The sequence below is a fragment of the Nomascus leucogenys genome, chromosome 22a (genome assembly GCF_006542625.1).
Source record: "Nomascus leucogenys isolate Asia chromosome 22a, Asia_NLE_v1, whole genome shotgun sequence".
Taxonomy (NCBI): domain Eukaryota; kingdom Metazoa; phylum Chordata; class Mammalia; order Primates; family Hylobatidae; genus Nomascus; species Nomascus leucogenys.
In genome coordinates this window covers 103,782,333-103,788,901 of record NC_044402.1, presented here as the reverse complement: position 1 = coordinate 103,788,901, position 6,569 = coordinate 103,782,333, and the positions used below count along the sequence as shown (strand labels likewise).

The 6,569-nt window shown below is 43.4% G+C and overlaps 1 pseudogene; it reads left to right on the top strand.

Moving 5' to 3' along the window:
* Positions 1-2,197: 2,197 nt before the first annotated feature.
* On the top strand, positions 2,198-2,671 carry LOC100604589 (annotated as a pseudogene).
* Positions 2,672-6,569: the final 3,898 nt, after the last annotated feature.

Below are 6,569 nucleotides of genomic sequence, written 5' to 3'. Positions count from 1 at the left end.
TTTTGGAAAAAGATAATAATTATTATCTCACACAGTTTCTGAGAATCAGGAATCTGGGAGCAGCTCCTCTGAGTGGTATGGCTCCAAGTCTCTCATAAGGGTGTAGTTCAGGTGTCAGCCAGGGATGCTGTCATCTGAAGGCTTGACGGGGCTGGGGAATCCTCTTCCAAGGTGACTCATCCACATCTTCTTGATGCAGATCTCAGCTCCTCATTCGTGGTTTTAGTTCCTCACCACATAGACCTTCTAGTAGAGCTGTTGCATCCTAGTTCTGGAGGCTGGAAGTCCAAGATCAGGGTGCTGGCAGTTTGGGTTTCTCCTAAGGTCTCTTTTCTGGCCGTACAGGCCATCTTCTTTCTGTGTCCTCATGTGGCCTTTCCTCTGTGTGCACATCCCTGGTCTCTTCACATATAAAAGATGCACAGGGCAAGGTATAAGGGAAGGCTTTCCCTGGGCTGCCACCCTCCAGGAGCCTCCACATGTTCAGATACCTGGAAGCTCCAAAAAATTTATTTATTTTTTTCTCCTTGAGACAGGGTCTTGCTGTGTCACCCAGGCTGGAGTGTAGTGGCTTGATCATGGCTCACTGCAACCTCCACTTCCTGGGCTCAAGCTATTTTCCCTCCTCAGCCTCCTGATTACAGGGATTACAGGGTGCATGCCATCATGCCTGGCTAATTTTTGTATTTTTTCTTTTGGTACAGATGGAGTCTCACTACGTTGCCCAGGTTGGTCCCGAACTCCTGACCTCAAGTGACCAGCCCACCTCGTCCTCCCAAAGTGTTGGAATTATAGGCATGAGCTACCACACCCAGCCGAAAATTACTCTTATAAAGAAGAGAGTACAGGCACGGTGGCTAACGAGGTGGACAGATCCATTGATTCAGGAGTTTAAGACCAGCCTGGACAACATGGCAAAACCCTGTCTGTACAAAAAATACAAAAATTAGCCAGGCATTGTGGCTTGGATCTGTAGTCTCAGCAACTCGGGAGGCTGAGACGGGAGGATCACTTGAGCTGGGTAAATTGAGGCTCCAGTGAGCCATGATCCTGATGGCGCCACTGCTCACCAGCCTGGCAACACAGCAAGACCTTGTCTCCAAAAAAAAAAAAAGGGCCTGGCGTGGTGGTTCACGCCTGTAATCCCAGCACTTTGGGAGGCTAAGGCGGGTGGATCACGAGGTCAGGAGATCGCAACCATCCTAGCTAACAGTGAAACCCTGTCTCTACTAAAAATACAAAAAAATTAGCTGGGCGTGGTGGCGTGCACCTGTAGTCCCAGCTACTCAGGATGCTGAGGCAGGAGAATGGCGTGAACCTGGGAGGCACAGCTCGCAGTGAGCTGAGATCGTGCCACTGCTCTCCAGCCTGGGCAACAGAGTGAGACTCTGTCTCAAAAAAAAAAAGAGAGAGAGAGAGAGAAGACACACTGTATACCCGGAACACAACCTGAAATTTAAAATTTTTTAAACATTAAACCATAAGAGAGTGGACAGTGTAAATTTGAAATTATGCACCATAATGTAGTTCTATGTATAGCAATGGGGTAGGCTGGGTGCTGTGTCTCACGCCTGTAATCCCAGCACTTTGGGAGGCAGAGATGGGTGGATCACTTCAGGTCAGGATTCGAGACCAGCCTAACCAACATGGTAAAACCTTGTCTCCACTGAAAATACAAAAAAAAAAGAAAAAGAAAAGAAAGAAAGAAAATTAGCTGGGTGTGGTAGCTCACGCTTGTAATCCCAGCTTCTCAGGAGGCTGAGGCAGGAGAATTGCTTGAACCTGGGAAGTGGAGGTTGTGGTGAGCCGAGATTGCACCACCACACTCCAATCTGGGTGACAGAGGAAGACTCCATCTCAAAAAAAAGAATGGGGTAGCTAGCTGGGTGCGGTAGCTCAGGCCTGTAACCCTAACACTTTGGGAGACAGACTGGGGAGGATCACTTGAGTCCAGAAGTTTGAGACCAGCCTGGGTAATAGAGTGAGACCCCAGTCTCTACAAAAAATAAAAAAATTAGGCAAGCTTGGTGGCATGTGCCTGTTGTCTCTGTTACAGGGGAGGCTGAAGCAGGAGGATCACTTGAACCCGGGGAGTTGAGGTGCTGCACTGAGCCATGATCCCACCTCTGGGCGGCAGAGAAAGACCCCATCTCAAAAAAAGAAAAAAAAAAAGAGAGGACCGTGGATCTCATCAAAGATGGCAGCGCCATCTGTGTCCGGCATTACCAGAAAAGTCTTCATGTGGACAGTCTCAGGGGCACCACGTAGAGAATTTTGGTCTCAATCCAGAAAAAAGAAAGAACCAGTGGTTGCTGAGACAGTAGAAGAGGTGAAAAAGGAATCTATCCTCAGTGTGTCTACCCTCATGAAGCCGAGCATACATACCGCCTGAAGATCTCCAGAGTCGTTTGGAATCTTATGTTAAAGAAGTTTTTGGTTCATCTGTTCCTAGTAATTGGCAAGACATCTCCCCGGAAGATGGTCATCTACAGTTCAATCTCTTGGCACATTTAGCTGGGTCATGTAGTCCCTAACTCCAGACTCCACCAGATGTGCAGGGTTAGAGATGTTCTTGATTTTCTATAATGTCCCTATTCAAGATAGATCTAAATTTGATGAATTCAGTGCCAGTAATCTGCTCCCCAATTTGAAAATCACTTGGAGTTACTAAGCAATTTGGAAGAGAAACACACTGAAATCATTTTTTTTTCCCTGAGCAAGGGGGCTACTTATTAGACCTTTTGATACTGCACCAGGTGAAATACTACCAGAGCTGTTCTCTAAACCCACTTTTTCTATGGAGGAATGTATCATCTCTTTTTTTTCTCATATTATGAATGGGCAAATAACAGGACTTTCTACTTTCATATTTGCTGGAACCTTTTTTTATTGTTTTTTTGAGACAGAGTCTTGCTCTGTCGCCCAGGCTGGAGTGCAGTGGCACGATCTCGGCTCACTGCAACCTTTGACCCCTGGGTTCACGCCATTCTCCCGCCTCAGCCTCCCGAGTAGCTGGGACTACAGGTGCCCGCCACCACACCCAGCTAATTTTATTTTTGTATTTTTAGTAGAGACGGGGTTTCACCATGTTAGCCAGGATGGTCTCGCTCTCCTGACCTCATGATCCGCCTGCCTCGGCCTCCCAAAGTGCTGGGATTACAGGCGTGAGCCATTGCACTCAGCCTGCTGAAACCATTTTTTAAATGAAATTAGGTCATTAATAATTTATGAAAAGTTTTGAGAGGACACTGTCATTAACTTGGGTTTAAGACAGGAGGACATTGCAAGCTCACACCCTTCATAGGCATAAAGTAGTAGTTGCAAGAAAATATTTTTATCCTGTTAGGACTCATATCTAAGATAGAGTTATTATACATTGCACATATACAAATAAGCTTGTATTAGATACCTATAAAGGAAACATGAAAGTATGTTGTATATTATTGACCGTCCTAGATTAATTTCTTTTGGAATTAAAGTAGATTTGTTAAAGTGAAAAAAAAGAAAGAAAGAAAAGAAAAGAAAAAAGAATAGGATAGAAAATGTATCTCCCAAAATATTTATATTAAAATTTGTATTTATTTATTTTTTTAGAGACAGGGTCTTGCTCTGTCTCCCAGGCTAGAGTGTAGTGGTGCCATTTTAGCTCACTGCAGCCTCAAGCTCCTGGGTGATCCACCCACCTCATTCTCCTGCCCTAGCCTCCCAAGTAGCTGGGTCTACAGGCATGAGCCACTGTGTCTAGCCTATTCATATTTTTGTTTTAAATTATGTTGAAGATTTTCTTAAACTTCAAGCTTCAAAATGTATTGACTGAGTTTTTATTACTGAAAAGTATACTAACCTTCATTTAATAATATGAATTACAGAGTTTGAAATGTAATAGTTTTTCTGATTATGCATTAATACCATTGGAACCTGTATGCTAAATATTAACTGACCTATGAAATGTATAATTTTCAAACCTTGCTAATTTTTTAAAAAACAATTTGTTTCTTGTCCATTGCAATAATATTGCAAACAAAGAGATTATACTTTTACAAAATTGCTAACTGAATACTATGATGCTTGGTAATAATGTCTCATTTATGTAGTACAAGGTTGATAAGAATAAGGGTATTCTTGGCCACCAGTTGCTATTTTCATGAAATAGAATGTAGAAGAGGTTAACAGCAAACAAAAACTGATTCATGATTTTATCAAAGTTATTTCATGTATCCTCTTGGAAAAGGAGTAGAACAGAATAATCTCGATATTTTAAAATGGCAGGGAACACTGAATTTAACTACAATTAAAATATTTCAGTAGGATTTCTTCCTTCCTCCTCCACAGGAATTAACAATATATATTTCTCAGAGATTTCTGTTAACTACTTCTATTATCTAAATGTCTACCCATATGACTAAGTGAATGATTCATATCACTGAAATATTTCATAGGGTTTTATAATGATATTTCAGGGGAAAGCATCATTTTAACTTCCAGCAGAAAATTTTCTGGCAATTATGGTTAATATACAGAAAAGTAAGAGTTTCATGAGTGAAATGGTTTAAGAAAAGAGATTTTTAGTGTATTAGAATTCTTTTGTCAGGGTGTGGTGGCTCACACCTGTAATCCCAGCACTTTGGGAGGCCAAGGCGGGGGGATAGCTTGAATCCAGGAGTTCCAGACCACTCTGGACAACATGGTGAAACACCATCTCTACAAAAAATACAAAAACTAGCCAGGCATGGTGGCTTGAGCCTGTAGTCCCAGCTACTCAGGAGGCTGAGGTGGGAGGATCACTTGAGCCCTGGAGGTTGAGGCTGCAGTGAGCAATAATCATGCCACTGCACTCCAGCCTAGGCGACAGAGTGAGAGACCATGTTTCAAAAAAAAAATATATATATATATATATATATACTTTTGCAACTTTAATAAATGTGTATTATGAATTTTTTTTCTTTTTTTACAAAAAGATTGGCATCTATTCATTGCCTACTTTGTAAAGAATTGTAAGACATTCTAGAGAGATTTAAACCACTTAAAAGAAAAATCGTGAATGAGACATTTATGGATATTTGCAAGAACAACTAGCATACACCCAAGAAGGATAGCCCTCAAAAACCACCGAGTCACAAGTACCATGCCCTCTAAAGTCAGACATGTTCGGGGGACAATTATACTCCAACCAATATAGTTGCTCAGAATTCCATTGCTCAGAGGGACACTGTGCTTGGGGTTTAATGCTTTGGGGGCACTGTCTTTAAATTTTTTTTTTTTTTTTTTTTTGGACAGAGTCTTGCTCTGACACCCAGGCTGGAGTGCAGTGGCTGATCTCAGCTCACTGCAAGCTCCGCCTCCCAGGTTCAAGCAATTCTCCTGCCTAAGCCTCCCAAGTAGCTGGGATTATAGGCATGCACCACCACGCCCGGTTAATTTTTGTATTTTTAGTAGAAACGGGGTTTCACCATGTTGGCCAGGCTGGTCTCGAACTCCTGACCTCATGATCTGCTCACCTCAGCCTCCCAAAGTGCTGGGATAACAGGCATGAGCCACCACGCCCGGCTGGCTTTAAATTCTTAATAATTTCATTTTTGAATTTGTGTTTTGTAAGTGAAGTCCAATGGGACCATGGAGCATGCACCAGGGACTTAGAGCCCACCTCCATGCATCCCCCTACAGGTTCCCAGTGACTAGCTGCCTGCTCCTTGGTGCCCCGATCCCCACCCAGCCTTCCTCTCCCCAACTCTGCTCACTACTACAACCACTATTGCCTTCTGCCCTGAGCAGTAATTGGATTACATTGGCAGGAAAGTGGAGGGGAGGCTCACTTTTCCCTGTGGTCACCCTCAGCCTCCAGTGGGGATCTGGATGCAGGTTGGAGGGGGCCCACAAGCAGTCTGTTTTGGAGTATTTTCAGGAAAGGCAAGGAAACACATGCTTTGGGCTGGCAGCACCACAGCATGTTCACCAGGTGACTGTCAGGGCTCTCTAGACCACCCCAGTCAGTAAAGTGTCCTAGTGCAGGAGATTTCAGTTCCTTGGGGTCGCATACACCAAAGGTTGAAAAGGCAGGGCCATGCGAAGAGGAGATTTCCTCCTCGACTAGGTCTCACAAATTATATAGCCAGTAGTGACTGTGCCTCTTACAATAAAAATGAACTCGAAAACCTTTATAAACGTCATAACATGGACTGTGGGACATCTTTCAAGTGTTTTGTTTGAAGGCTGGGCATGGAAATTGTGTAAAAGGAAGTGAAGAGGTATACCCGGAGCGTTTGCTGGATTGGGGCTCAGGCCAGAAGCTGCTTCTGGATTATCTCTGTGCACATGCATGCCATTGCAGAAAAGGGTCTTGTGGTTCTGAGACATCCTATGATGTCAGCTACTGATTAGATTGAGAAGAGCCCAAGGAAGCTGGATCAGTTTTAGGGCTAACCGAGAGAGTTGGTCCAGAATGTACCAAACTTCCTAAGATCACCCTGTAAATCTTCTAGATATGAAAAAAGAGAAACAGAACAGATTCACAGTTCTACTTCAATCCCAAATTTCATCTTGGGTTTGAAACCAGAAAAATCTCTGATCAC